At 39.3% G+C, this 20,567-nt stretch overlaps 1 long non-coding RNA gene across 2 annotated transcripts in view; it reads left to right on the top strand.

Annotated features, from left to right (window-relative positions):
- Positions 1-20,567, top strand: part of LOC131479907 (uncharacterized) — a 187,563-nt gene that overhangs the window by 3,349 nt on the left and 163,647 nt on the right. For both annotated transcript variants that reach the window (XR_009245158.1, XR_009245159.1), the window contains exon 2: positions 4,737-4,862. This is a non-coding gene — a long non-coding RNA (uncharacterized LOC131479907). The remainder of the gene's footprint in view (positions 1-4,736; positions 4,863-20,567) is intronic.

Below are 20,567 nucleotides of genomic sequence, written 5' to 3'. Positions count from 1 at the left end.
AGGTTTCTTTGGGGAGCCCCAACTGGATCACTGGACTGAGAAGTGAAATCATGGTGAAAATCACAGGATATGTGGTCTGACCATGGAGTGCACTTGTCAGAACTGGTTCTCCATGGTTGCTGAAGAGTGGTGTGGATTTGGGGCTGTGAAGAAGACAGCATCCGCTACCTTTGAGACTGCCAGGAATTTGGCCATTGGAATCGGGATCCAGAATTTCCCAGAGGGTCTGGCTGTCAGCCTCCCCTTGCGAGGAGCAGGCTTCTCCACCTGGCGAGCCTTCTGGTACGGGCAGCTGAGCGGCTTGGTGCAGCCCCTGGCTGGGGTCTTCGGGGCCTTTGCTGTGGTGCTGGCTGAGCCCATCCTGCCCTATGCACTGGCCTTTGCCGCGGGCGCCATGGTCTATGTGGTCATGGTACAGCATGCCCAGATGCTTGTGGGGGATATGACAACCAGTTCATTGAAGCCTGCAGAGGACATCCAGCACCATGGAGGGCAGAACAAATTGATCAACACTCCTGGACAATTATCTGGGTGAATCAAGACTCTTAAGGTGGACTATGTTAGCCAATGGACCTTGGATTAACAAAATCAATAGCATCTCAGAACTATCAAAACCTTGGGACATGCTCCATACTGGGGACCCTGGGATGAAATTGGTTGCCCCCCCTCCATTCCTAGGTACCGATGTGGTTGGGTTGTTTGGAGTGGCCCTCCCCCCTTCATTCTCCACTTTCCCCAGATACCAGGAGGAAAAAGGAGACTGGACGTAGTTGTCTTATCCACTTTCCCCCATTCCTCGATCCTCCTCACCTTAAATTGGTGGTTCACATTGGCAGACATGCATCTCAATTATGTAAACATCATTAAAAATAAAATGAATTTATTATTTTTTTAAAAAGCAAATGATTTCTATGCAGGTTCACATTTGAGGTGCACTAATGAAGGTAGGAACGTCTACCTTTTTTCTATCTAGATTTCTTATTTTAAGAAAATATGAAAATGTGGGGCATTTTGGATTCTACCCATCTTTTAAATAAAAAAATACTTCCTAAAATAACAACCTGCTTATCTTATAATTTGTTAGAATTATTTCTCTACAGTTTATACAACTTGATAGCATTTCTTGAAACTTCTCGATTTTTTCAATCACCATGGCAAGATGTAGTTCATAGGAAATTTTCTAAATTTAAAAGCACAGGTAATGAGTTTTAACAAAATTAAACACTTGTACAAGGACCAGCCCAATCAAGCTATAGAATGTTTTCACAGGCTTCAATATCTTTTTTTTTATGCACTTCCCAGAAAAACTTCCCTAACCTCTGGTTTAACTTATGTTACTAAAGATTAGTTTTATCTGTTCTAAAATCACATATGCAGAGAAAGCTGATGTTCTTTTGTGATTGACAAAATTTGAGTGAGCCTGTTTTTGAGATTCATGTTGATATTTAACAATAGCAATTGCTTTGTTTTATTTAATAATATTTTGCAGTTCTTTCTCAAGGTTTTGGACTAGAGGCACTGCAAACACTCATGTACGAGTCTTTCCTGTGTCCTGATGTCTTTCCCTTCTGTAAATATGCAGGAGTGGGATTGTTATTTGATTTTAAAGAAACTGCGTAACTGTCTTCAAAGGCGAGTTTCACTAGCTTGTTGTGGTTTGGATGTTTGTGCCCGTACAATTAAGATATCGAAACATTAATCCTTAATGTGGTGGCATCATTAAGTGATGTCCTCAGGTGATTTGGCCAAGAAGGCCAAGAATAGTGCCCCTTTTTAGAAAATAGGCTTGAGGAAGCTGTTTTGTTCCTTCTGTCAGTTGGCCGCATGGTGCCATTAAGAAGCAGAGAGCCAGCCGTTATCCAGACACTGAATCTGCTGATACTCCCAAGTGTAGACTTTCCATCTCCCAGAACTGCAAGCAGTAAATTTCAGTTCTTTATAAATTTCCTTGTCTAAGGAATTTTTCTATAGCAGCCAGAATATGCTGAGACAATGTACACCCTTGGTATGTAAATATGTATTTATATGTAATATTTGTGTATTTCATCTATTTTTAGGTTGTTATAGGATTTAGTAAATACGTATTTAATGTCCACATTAAATAATATAACACTTCATGTAAAATATAAGAAATTTATGATAGTACATTATATTTATTGTGTTCACTTTTATTTCATATAGATAGACTCTTTTTGGTTAATCAGCTATCTTTGGAACAAATTTTGAAAGAAAATCAAGATTTTTTTTTTTAAGATTTTTTAATTTTTACTGGAAAGACGGGTATACAGAGAGGAGGAGAGACAGAGAGGAAGAGATTCTGATCTGATGGTTCACTCCCCAAGTGACCGCAACGGCTGGTGCTGTGCCAATTCGAAGTCAGAAGCCCAGATCCTCTTCCAGGTCTCCCACATGGATGCAGGATCCCAAGGCAGGATGTCCTCGACTGCTTTCCCAGATCACAAGCAGGGAGCTGGATGGGAAGTGGGGCCGCCAGGATTAGAAACCGGTGCCCATATGGGATACAGGCAAGTGCAAGGCGAGGACTTTAACTACTACATTATCACGCCGAGCCCAGAAAAATCAAGATTTTTTTTTCTCTTTGCCTCTTTTCTCCATTTATTTGTGTATGTCCACATTTTCATGTGAAATTACTTTCCTGTATCTGAAGAACTTCATTTACACTTTGTTAAACATCTATGAGAGACCTTTACGAAAGTTCATAGAAAATGCATATTATTAGGAAAAAGCTGTGCTTGAAATGGAAAATCTTTTCAGCAAAGCAAGGTTATCTTTTATCCTTTTTTTTTTGGTTTTAAGACTTTAATGTGAATAATAATTGAATGCAAAAATGATCATTCCACCCACTTATAGTTAATTATAAACTAATCAGATAATGAAAATGGTAATAATTAGTTTGATGAAGGTATAAAAACTATATTTGTTGTGTTAAAATCCAAAACACAGAAAGTAACAAATTCTGGTGAGGATTTGGAGAAAGGGAGATGCTTGCACACTGCTGTTGGGAATGTAAGCTGGTGCAACTGCTGTGGAAAGTAGTGTGGAGAGTTCTTAAAAATAAAGAACTAGAAATAGACTTGCCATGTGTTCCAGCAATCCCACTACCGGGTATATACCCAAAAGAATTGAACACGGTGAACCAAAGAGATACCAGTACCCCCATGTACACAGCCGCACTGTTCACAATAGTCAGCTTATCTTTTATTATTCTATTTTTCCATGAACAAATTGAAGTATCATTGTAGAATTCTAGGAGGACACCTCTTTCCCCCCCCCCCAAGCTTTTGTTTGTTTGTTTTGCTTTGCTTTTTTGTTTTTTCAGATTTATTTATGTGAAAGGTAGAGTTACGAGACATGTACACACACATACACACATACACCCCCCCCCCCAAAAAAAAAACTGCAAAAATCGCGGGGTGGGGAAGAGTCTGGAGCTCCTTCTGGATCTCTAATGTGTGTAGCAGGGGCTCAAGCAGTAGGCAGGCTTCAGCTACTTTACTTTATGCACATTAGCAGGGGGATCAATCCTGCATTCAAGTGGGATGTGGGCGTCAGGGCCTAATTTACTGTACTATAATGCCAGCTACCCCACAGCCTTTCAAAGAGTCCCATGTGTTTGGGCTTGGCTTGTTTCTGATAAGAAGTCATTAATAATCTTTAACTTCCCCATGTGTATGTCTTTTTGTCTGCCTACTTTATGGTTTCTCCTTTATCATAGTTTGTGATAATTTGATTCGGATTTGTCCTTGTTGGCTTTCTTTTTTGTCCTCTAGGGAGCTTAGATAAGGGGTTAATATTTTTCATCAGATCTTGAATTCTTTTTCTCTTTTTTTTATCCTTGTATTCTGTGATTATAGTCACATGTATGCTAAATAGAGAAATGTCATTCCAGAGGTCATTAAGGCTTTGTTCATTATTTTTTCAGAATTTCCTCTCTGTTCTACAGTTTTTATAGTGTCCATTCACAAGTCTTTAAGTTTGTTGTCTTTTCTTCTGTAATGTTTAATCTGCTTTTAAGGCAGCCAGAAAAAAAATTGTGTTTTTTATTATAGAAATTGTTTTTCAGTTCTTGATATTTTCTGTTTCTTTCCCAAGTGTCAGTATGTTTTTCTTTACACTTTAGATTTATTTATAAGATCTCTTGAAATTCTCATCTGCTAGTCCAACTCAAATGAATGTTAGAAAAAATTTTCCCTGCTTTCTTAAGACTCCCCAATCTTTGTTTGGGTTACTATTATTTTTGGTGCTTTTTAATAGTGTGGTACCATTTTTTTTCTTTTTAAGATTGATATTTACTTTTACTCAAAAGCCAATTAAACAGTTGAATATGTCTTGACAGTATGATGCTAGATTTCCTACCATTGCCTGTACCTATAATGCCATGATATATTTAAATAGCAAAATGTTAAACTTGTAACTGTCACTAAAGGACTGTACTACTATGATAATATGGGGGAAATAGGGGGGATGCGGAAAAATGGGAAGGGAGTGTGTAGGGAGGCATTCCTATACCTATAAAAAATGTGCCATGGAAGAAATAATAAGTCAAAGCGAGCGAGCAAGAGACTCTTTCATTCACTGGTTCACTCTCCAGATGGCCACAACAGCTAGAGCTGAGCTGATGTGAAGCTGGGAGTCAACAGCCAGGAGCTTCTTCTGATTCTCTCTAGCAAGGGCTGGGGATCAAGGACTTGAGCTACCATCTTTTGCTTTCCTAGGCCTTTCACAGAGAGCTGGATTGGAAGTGGAACAGCTGGAACTTGGGACAGTCACATGAAATGCCAGTGCTACAGGTGGAGAATTAGCTTGCCGTGCCTGCCCCAAGCATGGCCCCATTTTTAAAGGTAAATTTAGCATACTCAGCATTTCTATCTATCCATTTGTCATTCTTTGTGTCTTGTTTTGTTTTGTCTTATTTCCTACTGGAGATGTACTTTTTCTGTTTAACCAGAAAGACTGCATGCCCCACATCGAGGACCTGGGATGGATGGGAGGCTGGATGGGGCTTTTCCCTTTATCTCTCCCCTTACCCCACATACAAAAAATAATAGTAATAATCATGTGGCAACAATGGTCTTACCCACTTTCCTGTAGCCCTTGACCCTTTGTGCCCTAATCAACTGTGTAGATTTTCAAAACAAAATAATTACAAAAAAAAGGAGTAAAACCCTGAAAGACTGACATGTGTGGATCTAGATTTACAACCTTCTTGTACTTTAATCCTAAAGATACTAGAAAATCAAGAGAAATGTACGGTCAATTGCATTATTAGTTCCATCTCTCTGTCCGGTGATATTGAAGTTAGCATGACAGTGAAATACTAATGAATCTAGCATGGGAAGAGGCCTCAAATGTGTGTATGTATGGTTTTTTTGTTGTTGTTGTTGTTTTTTGCTTTTATTTATTTATTTTTTATTAATTATTATGCATTATGTGACAGTTTCATAGGCTCTGGGAATCCCCCACCCCTCCCCACGCTATGTATGGTTTTGTGCAGCTTCTTGTGCCAACTGTGTTGTGAGAATAGTTATACACAGGTATATGCTTATCCAAATATCATGAGACATAAAACAGACCAGTGACCAGCTTGCAACCTATGGTTAGACTCAGCTCATCAACAGAACAAAGAATCATGTTAATTGTTTAGACACCGATTTGTGGATTATTTTATTATGCAATTTTGCAGTGGTTGCTGAAAAATACAGTGGGGTTCAAATGACCAAGTTTAATGTATGTATTTATTCCGTAGTCAATTATAGTACTTTGATCTCATGGGAGAAGACTTTCCCCAAATGAAATTGGTTTCAGTCATAGAGAAATGGAGTTGATCTGAAATATAATAAAGAAGAAAGGGAGTCTTTTATAATCTACACTGGTGCTCTTTATAAACATAATTCGGCCCTACTCTATCTTATTCATCCTGTATTTACTTTAACACAATATGTCATAACCTGTGCTTTCAGCTATCAGGATTAGGCTTTTCACACCACTACTACTGCTACTGATTTAAAAAAAAAACCTCAAAAATAATACCTTTAAAAGGTAGGACCTTTTCTCTTTAGAAAGTCCCAGAAGTGGCAGTCTCAGCAGCTGTGGTGGTTCTGGCCCACATAATACTCAGTGCTTATTTTACCTGGAAGTCAGAGTCACAAAGAAAGAAAGAAAGAAAGAAAAGAGAGAGAGAGAGAGAGAGAGAGAGAGAGCGAGATTGAGATTTTTCATTTACTAATTCATTCCACAAATGTTCATGATGACCAGCTAGAAGCTGGGAGTCAGGAGCTTCTCACAGGTTCCTGTGTGCAGGAACCCAAAACTTTGGCACATCCTCTGCTTCTTTCCCAGGTCATAAGCAAAGAGCTGGTTGGGAAGTGGAAAAGCTGGGACTGGAACTAGTGCTTGGATGCTGGTGCTGCAGGTGGAAGATTAGCTTGCAGTGCCACTGCACTGGCCACTTACCTGGCTTTTTACTCTGCTGTCCACAGGATATGGTCTCATATCTGGATACAAGAGATAGGTCCTTTCAGTATAAAGAAAACCACATTGAACAACTGGAGGTAGAGGTGGGAAAACAGGTACAGAACATGTATTAGCTGCTCCTTAAGGTTGTTACTCACAACTTGCCGCAAAACGTTTCTGGTTGATCCAAGTGCCTAGCTTCAAGGGAAGCTCGAAGATCACATCTTTATTCTGTGATGTTCATATATTTATTCTGTGTTGTCAAGTGACAATTTGGAATGCTGAAAGATTAAGCATGGACGTAGGAATTGACTCAGTTATCTTTGTAGCAATGCTCAGTAACTATTTCTTGAACGAGTGTGTAACTAAATAAATCACACATTAAAATAAAATTAAAAGATTTAATTTTCAACTCTAGACTCAATACTGACTTAAAAAATATATTTGGGGTTAAAATATCTGTCCAAACCATTGTTTCAATAAACAAAGAATGCAACAGCTATTTGTTTTAGATTTCATTTTGATTCTCATTCAACTTGAACACTGTGGTAGATTTAGTTCCGTTTTGCTGATCCACTTACTAAAATTCTAACTCTTTGAGGATTCTATACAGGGAGTCTACTGCTGCTCTAATGGAGTCCTTAATGCTAAAGCAAATATCATTCTTAAAATTATGGCTTTTCTTAAGCTTAGACAAGCATTCTTTTGACAGTTTGGGATATGAATATTTGCATTGAGAGGATTTACTGTCTAGAGTTTTAGTAATGCTGACATTATGGGTAAGCTGCCTGCTGATCCATTGTCCTGTAGTGCAAGCAGAACAAACCAAACCTATTTCAGGCTGTGGATAAATTCTGTGTTGGCATTTCTAGGAGAAGATTGGGAGTTAACTACCAAGCTATTGATTTTTTTCCCCACTGCAGGTCAAATTCTGTGTTTACTAATGTGTACTGTTCCCACTGTTAAATTCAAAGTGATAAAAGGAAAGTTTAGGATTGATGTCTGCAGTTAGGAAACAGTCTGTTTCATAATATTTTACCAGAGTATATTTTTATACCTCATTGTCTAAACATTACATGCCTGGGTGTAGAATACTGAAGCTAGAAAATGAGATTCAGATATATATCTGAGTTAACTGTTGGTGTGCTCCTTTAGTTCTAAAGATAATTTAAAATTTTGTTGTATTTTGAAATATTTGCTGATGTGAGATGATGGTGTGAAGGGTAAGTTAACTTAAAAATAATACAGCTTGTGTTTTTTAAATTTCCATTTAATGCATTTATCACAAAATACTAATAGCCAGTTAAAATTCAAATAATTTTCTATTAATGTATTCATGCTAGATATTTATTGAATACATACTAAATATGATATACTGTGTCAGATATTATGCCGTAGAAAGCAAAATAGAGTCCCTGCTTTTGGTAGATTTGTCACTTCATGCAAAGAAATGAACTCTATATACATCTAGAATGGAGGAATTAAAGAATTATTTTAAAGGCAGAGAAACAGACACACGTTTCCCATCTTCTGATTCACTTCCCAAATGACCGCAACAGCCAGGTTAGGAGCAGACTAAAACCGTGAGTGGCAAGGAATCAAACCAGTTGAGTCGTTGCTAACTGCCTGTTACAAAGTGCCTTCATGGGAAGCTGGAGTCAGAATGGAGCTAAGATGCAAACCCAAGCACTGTAATATCGGGTGTGGGAGTCCCAAATAAAATATTTTTGTAAAATAAAGATTTTTTTTTCTCTATTTGAAAGGCAGTGTTAGGGGGAGAGAAGAGAAATAGATCTTCCATTTACTGGTTCACTCCACAATTGGCCACAAAATCCAGGGCTGGGCCAGGTTGGCACAACTGTAGTCAAGAGTCATATCTGGTCCATCGCATGGTACAGGGTTCAAGGACTTGGGTCATCTTCCACTGCCTTATGAGATATATTATCAAGGTGCTGGATTAGAAGTGGAGCAGTCAGGGATGGGACTGGCACCATATGGAATGCAGCATTGCAGCCCATGGCTTAACGCTTTGTGTCACAATGCTGGCCTATCAAGCATCATTTTCTTTTTCTTTCTTTTCTTTTCTTTTCTTTTCTTTTCTTTTCTTTTCTTTTCTTTTCTTTTCTTTTCTTTTCTTTTTTGTAAGATTTATTTGTTTTTATTGGAAAGGCAGATTTACAGAGGGAAAGAGAGAGACAGAAAGATCTTCCATCTGCTGGTTCACTCTCCAGTGGTGACAAAGGGCAGAACTGAGAAAATCTGAGGCCAGAAGCCAGGAGCTTCTTCTGGGTCTCCCATCTGGGTACAGGGTCCCAAGTCTTTGGGCCATTCTCAACTACTTTCCCAGGCCACAAACAGGGAGCTGGATGGAAAGTGGAGCAGCCAGGACTTAAACTGGCATCCATATGGAATGCTGGTACTTCCAAGTGAAGGATTAGCTATTGAGCTATCACACCAGGCCTGTACATAAATGTGTTTTAAAAAATGTAATTTGAATGGATGAAAAAAATCACGTAACATATTATATGTATATACAAGAGGACTTGAAAAAGTTCATATAAATGTATATTTTGAAAAGCTTATTCATGAATTTCAAAACTTGTTCTTAATCAATGTAAATTTACCTTTTAGTTCCATTTTTCTACAAGTATTTTGGAGCCCTCTCATAAAACAGAATGCATCATCTCTATATATATGGATAATGAATTTGAAGTCCTTTATATATAGCGATCAAAATAAAGAAAGCAAAGCATTAGGGATTCCACATGGGATCATAGCACTTTCAAGAGGAGGATTTAGCTAATGGAGCCACTGTACTGGGCCCTTAAGCAGCATCTTAATTAGGTCAGACAACTACCCATGGAATGGAAGTTTTAATGGGATTGAAATACTTTTACACTTTAGTTATTATGTGAAGATGTATGTCTACTACCTTGGGGAATAACATTTTATTTCCTGCTATTGTTATTATTGTACTATATCTTACATATTTTAAAATCTGTCGTCTATGAAGGTTCCAACATGATTTTATATGAGAGATGGGGGTCTGCACATTCCTATCCTGGGTCCCTGCCTGCTACCTAGGTATATGTTGTAAGTACAGATACATGTGTGTTGTACAACATGGTAACATTCCTTTAAAAGTTGACAAAGCAAATACACATATGGTCAGTGGCCAGAGGTAGAGTGGATCATTAAGGTAGAGATTTGGAGAGAAGCAGAGAAACAGTGGTTGTGTATCCTGTCTTGTGACTGGATTAAGTGGGAGAGAGGAGAGCTCCCAGGTGTTGGCCTCTTTGATGAGGTTGGAAAGGGAGTGGTTACACTGCAGCTCTGCCAGGTTCCAGCTGAAGGGAGAATCATCCTGGGAAGGGGGCTATTTGACAGAGAGGCAGATAGGATTCCATTGGATCGGGAAAGTGTGGCTTCATAGTCCCAGCTCTAATCTTGCTGCTTGCCTTATCCCATATCAGAGGAATCTCCTTGGTTGAACCCTATTTCTGCCCTTCTGAAGGAGATTGTTCTGTGTTGTTCATTGTGGAGCCCTACTCTGCTGTCCGGAAGTGTAACCAAATATGTGGAATTTAAGTTAAACAGGGTGCATGGGGCTAAGGGCAGAGTATCTCAGAACAGCTTGCTTCTCCTGTACTTATTTTTTAGGGTGTTTCAGGAAAGCTTATCTCACAACATTGTCCTCAAGAGAGGGCCAGATCACCGCAAACAAAGGATGGTTACAACTGGAAAAAATCTGTTCTCAGGATTTTTGAAGATGCAAGGAGGAAGATGTATACGACAAGTAGGAAGTGCCCTTCATTTCCTACTTTCTCTATGGAATTTTATCTTTGCATGATGTTATTACTTATCACAAAAAAAGAACTTTGAACAACTTCTGATGAACCTGATTAGCTGGTGACACCTCACACAAATGGAGCCCTTTTGTCTACTATTGGACGGGCTTTCTTGAGAGCTTGTTTGAAGGTTCTAGCAGGGGAGTTCAGCTACTTGTATACCCTTGACTGAAGACTGATCCTCTTCTAGTGGGGATGGTTGTCCTCTTTGAGTTAGCACGCAGCTTTGGGAGGGACGCACGTAGAGTGGTGAGGTAGGAAGGGGACACCCGCCTAGCCAGCTAGACCAGCTGAATCAATGGGGTGACAGATGTTGCAGCCAGATCACCCTCACATCCAAGAAAGGGCTTTTTTTGTCTATTTTTCCTCCTGACCATATTTGAAATGGGTTTGAGGAATTTATTCCTTTTGGGATTGCATTTGTTTTACAACTTAACTTGTAAGTTCATTGAGTCACACAGTTATTTGGTTTTTAGGCTGTTAGATCTGTTAGCAACACAATTTCCTTAATGTTAGTAAAATACAAAGTTGGAAGAGTTGAAAGAAAGAACATGAATCCATTCTGAATTATGAATTGAATCACTGCAATTATGAATTGAATCACTGCAGTGTTGTAAATGCTTCCTTTTAAAATGAGTAAATGTCTTCTTGATTTTGTTCATTCTTAATCTGCCATTGTGCTATTTGTTATTTGAAGCTGAAAATATCCTTATTTATTCAGAAGTTTTGAGTTGCTGCCAAGACTAATTGGTTGCTGTGCTGCTACTCACAAAATCAATTGTCCATTTGTTTCTTTATTTTTTAAAAAATGTAAAAGATGTAATTACTTATCTGAAAGGCAGAGTTACGGAGTGGGTGGGGGGAGAGAAAGTGATCCTTCATCCACTGGGTCATTCCCCAATGCCAATAATTGTCAGGGCTGGGCCAGACTGAAACTGGGTGCTAGGAGTTTCATCTGACCTTCCATGTGGGTGTGGGTGCCTTCCTCTGCTGCTTTTCCTAGGTGTGTTAATAGGAACATGGTTTGGAAATGGAGCAGCCCGGATTGGAAGTGGAACACTGGGACTCCAACCTGTGCCCATATGGGATGCTGGTGTTGCAGGTAGTAACTTTACCTGCTACACCACAACACTAACACCTATTTGCTTATTTATTGGTAGCCTTAATTAGCTAGCAGGTTCTATGCAAAACCTAGATGTAGAAAGATTAATAAGATATGGTCCACACATGTTCTAAAATTTGAAAATGGGGAGAATTATAGTTACCTATGTAGCATGTTGTTAGAGCAAGTGTTTGCTAATATTAAACTCAATACAGCTACTGAAATTTGTTATTCTTGTGAGCATTCCAAGATGGATAGGTTTACCTTACTGGCGCTGCAACAGGCTTACATGGATTCTATTCTTTTATCTTTTGAGGGACGTGTTCTTCAGATACTGCAGTATTCACACAATATGGGCTGTGTGATCATATTATTTAATTCCTACCTATTTAGAAATACATTCACAGTTGAAGAAGATTGTAGGCCTAAGAAGACATTTAGCATGGTTTTCCTCTTTCTCTTTTATGTTCACATATGGGTTCTTAAACACCCAGGAGAATTTAGCTAACAGTGGCTATAATGTGTGGATCAACTGTAATTGCTTAAGTGTGTTGCTATCAGTCTAGGTAAATTTTGCATGTATGCTTGGAAAATGAATTAGAATTGCACATTGTTAAATATTTCTGTTTCATCATCAGAAAGATTACTGCTTTTATGCTTGACAGGTGATGAAAGGGAGGAAGCCCCGAAGCTTTATCATTCCAAACTTGTTATCTAGTCATTGATGTATTAAATAATTATTTCTGCAAAGCTTCTTAGTATCTGTTAATGATAATGTTAGTTCATATATATATATATATATATGGGTTTATATCTATAACTCAGTAAAAATATTGAATTCATTCATTATTATTTTTAACTAACAAATTCATTTTCATTTTGTTTGTAAGGTAAGAGACAAAGAAATATCTCCATCCAGCGTTTAACACCCCAAATGCCTTCAGCAGTTAAGGTTGGGCCAGGGTGAAGCCAAGAATGCAAAACCCCATCTGGTTTCCAATACGAAAGTTAGGTTCTCCGGTACATAGGCAGCATTTGCTGCCTCCCAAGGTGTGCATCGATTTGAGGAAAAGTAGCAGGAGCTTGAACGTGGTGTGTGCATACAGGAAGTTGAAGTCCTAAACAATGACTTACCTGCAACACATATGTCCATGCCCATCCTGGATATTAGACTTATTGTTTATGTCGTGAGGACATTTATCTAGCAAACCTAAGAATTAAGATGGTAACTCAAGGGCCCAGTGCAATAGCCCAGCGGCTAAAGTCCTCGCATTGCACGTAACGGGATCCCATGTGGGCACCAGTTTGTGTCCTGGCTGCTCTACTTCCCATCCAGCTCCCTGCTTGTGGCTTAGGAAAGCAGTAGAGGATGGCCCAAAGCGTCCTTTTGGATGGCCAAGGGGTACCCTGCATCCACGTGGGAGATTGTGCTGACTCACAAGGTGGGCAAGTGCCTCGAAAGAACTCTGGAGTTGATGCCCCAAATACTGTCGTTGCAGGCATAGGTTTCTATTTGAGAGAAGAGTCTTCAAAGCCAGAATGGACCACATGTGTTTATCTCATCTGTTTGTACAGAGAGTTTCAACTTGACCACCAGATGTTGGCCTCTTCATTGTTGTGGGTACTAATACTAGAAATCTTACTGAAAAGGGGTGTGTGATGCTGACTTCCCAACACACTGCTTTTCCTACCCTGTATCCTTAAAGACAATCTAATGACAAGTGTCCCATATGGAACTCTAGTAAGAACATTTCACATCTCCCTCTCTTTCTTTTTGACTCTCCCTCTCAAGTAAATCAATATAAATCAGAAAGGAAGGAAGGAAGGAAAGAAAGAAGGAATGGAGGGAGGAGGGAAGGAATGAAGGAAAAAAGAGAAAAAGAAAAGAAAAACAGCATGTTTTCCCGAGTAATTTTTTAAAGATTTATTTAATTTTGGAAATGCAAATACACAGATAGAAGGAGATACAGAAAAATCTTCCTTCCACTGGTTCACTCTGCAAGTGGTGGCAACGGCCAGAGCTGAGCCAGTCTCCCACGTGGTTGCATGGATATGTATTCCTGCGAGGCCTTTGCAATTCATGTAGTTTCACTCAGGACAAATGCATTTTTTTAAAATATATTTTGAATTTTGAATTGTGAGGTACAATTTTGTGTAGGCTGGGATTCCCCCTCAACCTCTCACCCCCCGTCAGATTTTTCCCATTTTGTTACAATAGTGTAGTCCTTCATAAGGAATCATAATTCTATCAGTCTCTTATTTAAGTGCACCCCAACATTGTTGGTACACACAATGTCAGACAGTCCAGCATCCCATTGTCTACACATGTCCAACAGTTTCATTGGGAATCCATCTTTTGTCTGGATGCAGAGATGCATGTTCCATTATACCCCCATGTCTGTATATGATAGTCTCCAGTACTCCATCACTATACATTACCATAAATGAGAAGCCATGAACCAAGGTCAATAACTGGTATGAGTTGGAACAGCCACAACAACATCAACAACAAATTACCATGAAAAAAAATAAAAACAAAAAAAGTGCCACTCAGTAACCAACACATGAGCGACAAAAAGGGAACACAGAAGTCTGTGTTCTGTGTTCCCTTTTTGCCAAATGCATTTTTAAAGTAATTAGAAATATTTCCTAATATCAACACTTTTATCATATCCTTTTCAGGTTTCCAGGGAAACAATGCTTTAAAGTGAACTCAGAGTCAGTTTTGCTCATGAAGGACAAAAGATTTTGGTAATAATTTATCCATAGTTATACTCTAACAGGCATGCTGAAGTTCAGTAAATCTTTTCCAACCCTGTTTTCTTGTATCACATCTTTATATTGCATTTTATGTTTATAATTGTAAGTGGGGAAAGAATTAATCTTTGATACTTGCCCAAAAAAGCAGTTCAAATATATTGGAGAATACAGCCGATTGTTAGGAATTCCCACTAAAATAAAAATTCTACAATCCAGAGTGAGATAACCTCTCATGACTAATGCTGAGCATCAACTTACATCTAGAAGGACTCAGATGAAGACAGACCATTCAATCATGCAGAATACGCAGGAACACCCCAACAGAATTTCTCCATTTTTCAACACTTTTTTCCAGCAGAATACCTTGCAGTGCTTAATACTTGAACATTATAAAGTGTGCATATCCCTCAGCTGATGTGCATCTAGGACAGTTTATCCTTAGGTCTCTAAATAGAGCATATAATACTTTTGAAGCATGATTTAAATGCAGAGATTTTAAATATAGTCAACAGCAAATGAAAACAGCATCACAAATATAATAAGCATGAGCCAAATCACTGTTAATAACAATGGAAATCACACCACTGATGAGACATAGCACACTTCCATAACCTCGGTGAATCCTGTGGTGTCCCTTCCTGAAATTCACCTGAGGCAACTATCATTCTCATTTCTACTAATACTGACTGGTTTTAACTTTTGAACTTCACAGAAATGGAGTTATAAAGTGTGTATTGTGTTTGTTTTGTTCTTTTGCACAGCATGATGTTTTTATGATTCATCTATTGTGTATGTCTATCAATATGGATAAACTAATTTTTTTTTTGCCAGTGGACTGGGTGACAGAGTAGATGTATGTTTAACATTGTCATATAAGAACCTATGATGCAATTTTGTGAAGAGTTGATACATTTTACACTATAGCCAACTCATATCTGTTCCACATCCTAGCTTTCTTTAAATGTTCTCAGCCTCAATTTTTGGTGATTGCAGTATTTATAAAGTTTTTAAAAATGTATATTTATTTTGTTTGAAAGATTACTGTAGAGAAGCGCATGGGGGCCTGAAAGTTTCCATTTGCTTGTTCACTCTCATATGGATGCAATGACAGGTGTTGGATCAGGTTGAAATCACAAGTAAGAAAAACCACCTAGATCTGCTACATGGCTCTCAGGAGCCCAAGTACTCGAGTGATCCTTTACTAGTGTCTCAGCCATGTTATCAAGGAGTTGGATTGGAAGTAAGGCAGCCAGGCCCTACCAGCACTCTGATATGTGATGTTAACATTTCATGCCATGGCTTAACCCGCTACGCCACAATACCAGCCCCCATATGAAGCTTTAAAAAGGAAGAAATATACAAATCACCAATCATGAAAGAGACAATTGAATAATTAGATAACTCTAAATTTAAACCTCTACTCCTTAAAATGCACTGTTAAAAAGTGAAAAGCAAAACACAGATTGGGAAAAAATACTTGTAATAGATACATTTAGCAAATGAGCATCTATAAGCAATTTTAATAAAAATGCATACAATGGAGAGAAATAATGGTCATGTAATTGAACACATAAAATGACAAAAATGACAAAAAATGACATACAAAGTCATTGAATAATATAAAAATAAAATATTTATCAGTGAAATTAGAAGTTAGTAAAATAAATTTCAATGAAACAACAAAAGGGAAAGTTTTGAGTTATTTCAGTGATAATATCCTAATCACATGTTGATATTTTGATAAGCTCTTGCATCTTTAAAAAGGAGATATTTGGTATTCTGTATATCAAACAATGAATTATTAGGTATATTAATATTTTGCTTTCGAAAGTAATGTGTTTAGCAATTTACATCACAATGTGATATTTAGTTCGTATTTTTTTGTTTTTTTTTTAAAGATTTATTTATTTTATTACAAAGTCAGATATACAGAGAGGAGGAGAGAGGAAGATCCCCTGTCCGATGATTCACTCCCCAAGTGAGCCGCAACGGGCCGATGCGCGCCGATCCGAAGCCTGGAACCTGTAACCTCTTCTGGGTCTCCCACATGGGTGCAGGTTCCCAAACCACTGGGCCGTCCCCGACTGCTTTCCCAGGCCACAAGCAGGGAGCTGGATGGGAAGTGGAGCTGCTGGGATTAGAACCGGCGCCCATATGGGATCCCGGGGCGTTCATGGCTAGGACTCCAGCCGCTAGGCCACGACGCTGGGCCCAGTTCGTGTTTTTTAAATTGAAGTTTTTGGGCATGCACCAGGATCCCATATGAGCTCTGGTTCATATCCCGGCTGCTCCACTTCCCTTCCAGTTCCCTGCTTGCGGCCTGGGAAAGCCATAGAGCATGGCACAAAGGCTTGGGAACCTGCACAGTGTGGGAGAGCTGGAAGGATTTCCTGGCTCCTGGCTTCAGATTGGCTCAGTTCTGGACATTGTAGCTACCTGGGAAGTGAATCAGTAGATGGAAGACCTTTCTGTCTCTCCTTCTCTCTGTAAATCTGATTTTCCAATTAAAGATAAATATTTTTTTTAAAAAGTAAATAAAATAAATTGAAGTTTTTTTTTTAATTAAGCAGAGTTTACTGTTGACATACAATGTAATTTTTCTCTTGTGCATTCATGGTAATTAAGTTCATGTTACATATGTATTGAACTATTCAAGATCAGACATTGAAACTAATTGAATTACACATTTAAACTTCAAGTGTTTAAAGAATTCATGGAAGTTTTTTATTTATAAGTTAAAAACTTTTTAATATAGTCTAATGACTCCTTCGTTTTTTAAAAGCGATTTTTTTAAATTGAGAAAGATTTAGACAGCAAAGGAGATAGAAAGGTCTTTCATTTATTGGTTCACTTTATGAGTGGCCCACAGTTGGAGCTGAGCCGATCAGAAATCAGGAGCCAGGAGTTTCCTCTCTTCTCCCATGTAGGTGCAGGGTCCCAAGGCTTTGGGCCATCATCTTCTGCATTCCCAGGCCACAATCAGGAAGCTGGATGGGAAGTGGGTAGTTGGGAGATGAACTGGCACCCATATGATATCCTGGTGGGTGCAAGGCAGGGTTTTAGGTACTAAGCCACTGTGCTGGATCCAATTCTTAATATTTTAAGGCTTATATTTTCTTTTTTTTTAGGAGGAGATTTTTGTTTTGTTTTTAAAATTTATTTCATTTATTTGAAAGGCAGAGTACAAAGGGAGAGAATGAGAGACAGAGAGAGGTCTCCTGTCTGCTGGTTTACTTCCCAAATGGCTATAGATGCCAGGCAAGGCCAAAGCCAGGAAATGCTTTCAAATTTTCCATGTGGGTGGCAGGTGCTGAAGAAATTAGATCCTCCCTAGTTGGGAAACTGTGGGCACTTCTCTGATGGGCTTCATCTCCTACTGGTGAGCATGAGAACCAGGGCTGAGGTTGGACCTAGCTGGACAGGTGGTAGCACCTGTCAGCATGAATGTGGGCTGGATAGTGGGGTTAGTTGGACTGAGCTACGCTACAGCCCCCATTGGTGTATAAAAAAACCAAATGTCCCCAAGTGGGACAGACTGGACCAGTCTGCTGTGCATACTGACATGCACAGGAACCAAAGCTGGGTGAGAACCTGTGGGAGTTATTGGGGGTTGCTGTGACTGGGCTGTAATTTCCATTGGTGTACATAAGGGCCAAGTGCTTGGTAGACAGAGTTGGGATGGCTCTAGCATCTATTGATTTGCATAAGAGATGGGGCTGGAGACAGAACCAGCCCAACAATTGCAACAGCCAGTATGTGGGTAGGCTGATGTAGGTGACAGACTGAGTTGGATCCCCTACTGGCTGGCACACACAGGATTCAGGTCTTGGATGTCCCCAGACAAATTTTCTTTGGAGACACCTCCAGCTGAACTGCTGGACTCAAAATTCCAACCATGGGGAGAATCTGAGGATTTGTGGTATGAATGTGGAGTGCATGTGTCAGAACTAGGCCTCCTTAGTTGCTGAAGATGGTGCTGTGGATGGCATGCCCAGATGCACATGGGGGATGTGACAGTTGATTGGGGCCTGTAGAGGACAGCTAATACAGTACCAGAAGATGGAGGGCAGAACAAATTGGACAACTCTCCCAGCCAAGTGGTGACAGCAAGTATCTGGGTGAATGGAGACTCTAAGGTGGACTATGTCAGCCAATGGACCTTGGAAGGATTTCCTCATCTTTGGAGCCATGAAATCAATAGAATTTCAGAACCGTAGAAACCACTTGAGCAGAACCCTCAGCACATGCTCCACATTGGGAACCATGGGATGACAGTAGGTGGCCGTCCCCATTCCTAGATATTACTGCGTTTAGGATGCTGGATGTGGCTTCTCTCCTTTTCCCTAGATACAATAAGAAAAATTAAATTGGAAACACTGGTCTCATCCACTTTCCCCTAATTCTTAATCCTTCCCAACCTAATCAGTGGTCCACATGGGCATGCATTCTTCTCAACTATTTAAACATCATCAAAAATAAAACAAAAAAAAATAGGAAATAAGATTTCACCTACATGTTAAAAGTGAGGCTGAAATACAATATTCTGTTGTAGAAACTTGTGAAAGTAAACCTTTATGACAAATTTTAACTTAAAAAAAAAAGAAATAAACTAGGCCCTCTCCTACTGCTTTCCCAGGTACATCAGCAGGAACTGGGTAGCAAATGGGGCAGCTGGAACTTGAATTGGTGTCCATATGAACTGGCATTGTATGCAGTGGCTTAACCCTCTGCGTGCTGTATGCCAGCACAAAACAATCTCGCAAGAAATAATACTTAATGTCAGGCACTGAAAGATTTGGAAATATAAGATTAAGTAATGTTAGTGGGGACCAAGGAGCTCAACATGCTTTCGATTGAGCAAGTCAACGAGTCACTCCCAGACACCAGATTTATTAGATTTCTTCTAAAATGTCACTACATAGATCTGAGGGTCTTGAAAAAAGAAAGGAAAAATAAAGATCATAGAAACATAGTAATACAATTAACAAGGTCTTGTTCATCCTTACCCTCTCCGGGCTAGGGATTGCAGGTGGTTGACCTTCCACCTATGTCTGCGTTAGCACTCACCCAACTGACAAGATTTCTTCAACACCCGGGCCAAAATGCAGCTCTTGCTTAAAGTTATCACCATGTATCTGAGATCAGGCACGTTCAGGGTGATATGGCCGTAGACGACAACCATGGGAGTTCTCATGTATCTGATAAGGTTGCCAAGAATGACCTGGTGAAGAGTGTCTAACCTTGAAAAGACCAGAAGAGGCCTCACACCTGCTCCCTGCTTGCTAAGACCTACCTAATTCCTAAGCCTTAGCATGCTGATGTGTTAAGAATTCCCTATGTCTGTGCCGCAGCGTTGTTTAAAGTTTTGAATTTTCACGACTGATAGTGTTAATTGAGCTAATGATTAATTTGTTTTCCAGTATTACAGAATTTATAAAATTGAACTTCTCGCTTATAGGTTTATTCCTTTCACTCTTCTCCTTTTTACTTATGTACTTAATCCTCATTATGTAGAACTCAGTATTGATAAGTTTATGTTTTCTCTAGTTTTCTTGTTCTTAACTACAATCAGAACTGTTTATCAGAGTGTCATTTATAATTAAGTTCTTATAGTGGGAACTTTTTAAATTTGCAATAATTCTGAAATTTCAATCAAGGCCTCCCTCAGAACAAAAAGATTCTGTGTATGCCAAATTTCTTATATTAATAGCTCAAAGTGTGGGTAATGCTAAGAGACTACCGGAATTCTGAAAGGGGTTTGGATTCTAACTCACCTCTGGAGCAGACTTCTCGACTGCAGTAGTACTGAATATTTGGAGCAGATAATTCTTCGTTACGAGCCCTGTGCTGTGGCATCTTTAGCAGTATCTCTGGCTTCTACCCGCTAGATGGCCAGTGCATCACTCTCAATTGTGACAGTCAGAACCCTGCCATTGCTAACTGTTCCGTGATACGGGGTGAGGAGAGTCTGCAACCTCCCCTCCCAAATGGTAGAAATGCCTTTAGAGTTTATATTAACTACAGACCAATGGGAATAGGTCAGAGTGTCTTTATCTTCTGAGTGCTACTCTTCTAAGGGTGAACTGTAAATCCTTGGGCTGCTTATACTGAAGAAGATGGGCTAGAATCATCATGATAACTGTTATGCTCTCAGTGTAGCATGTACTCCAAGGTTCATGCTTGACTCTCAGTTTAGTGACATTTGGAGGTAAGGAACCTTTAAGAGGTAAAGCCCGGTGGGAGATAAGTGGGGCCATTGCCATGGATAGGGTTAGGCAGTAGCTCTCCTTGGGAACTCGAGTTTGTTGCCACACGTGGGTTGTCATTAGAAGAATGAGCCTGATTCCTCCCTTTGCTCTGGCTTTCTGTGTGCTTTTGGATCT

Source organism: Ochotona princeps, chromosome 3 (assembly GCF_030435755.1).
Source record: "Ochotona princeps isolate mOchPri1 chromosome 3, mOchPri1.hap1, whole genome shotgun sequence".
NCBI classification, from domain to species: Eukaryota; Metazoa; Chordata; class Mammalia; order Lagomorpha; family Ochotonidae; genus Ochotona; species Ochotona princeps.
The sequence above is the reverse complement of the archived record's forward strand: the minus strand, read 5'-3'. Positions and strand labels throughout refer to the sequence as shown.